The 305-nt window shown below is 62.6% G+C and overlaps 1 pseudogene; it reads left to right on the plus strand.

Annotated features, from left to right (window-relative positions):
- Positions 1–19: 19 nt before the first annotated feature.
- The window catches only part of LOC102250364, a 1,433-nt pseudogene continuing 1,147 nt past the window's right edge, over positions 20–305 (plus strand).

The raw sequence follows: 305 nt of genomic DNA on the forward strand, positions 1-305 counted from the left end.
GGGGGGAGGGTTTCCGGGAGGCCGAGGGAAGCAAGACAATGGGGACATTCTGCAGCAGATAATGACCATCACGGACCAGAGCCTGGACAAGGCCCAGGCCAAGAAACACGCCCTAAACTGCCACCGAATGAAGCCAGCTCTCTTCAGCGTCCTGTGTGAAATCAAGGAGAAGACCGGCCTCAGCATCGGAAGCTCCAGGAGGAGGAGCCGGTGGACCCCCAGCTTATGCGCTTGGACAGCATGCTTCTGGCGAGGGTGTGGCTGGGCCTGAGAAGGGGGGGGGGGGGCAGGGGCGGGGGTCAGGA

The sequence above is a fragment of the Myotis brandtii genome, unplaced genomic scaffold (assembly GCF_000412655.1).
Source record: "Myotis brandtii unplaced genomic scaffold, ASM41265v1 scaffold570, whole genome shotgun sequence".
NCBI classification, from domain to species: Eukaryota; Metazoa; Chordata; class Mammalia; order Chiroptera; family Vespertilionidae; genus Myotis; species Myotis brandtii.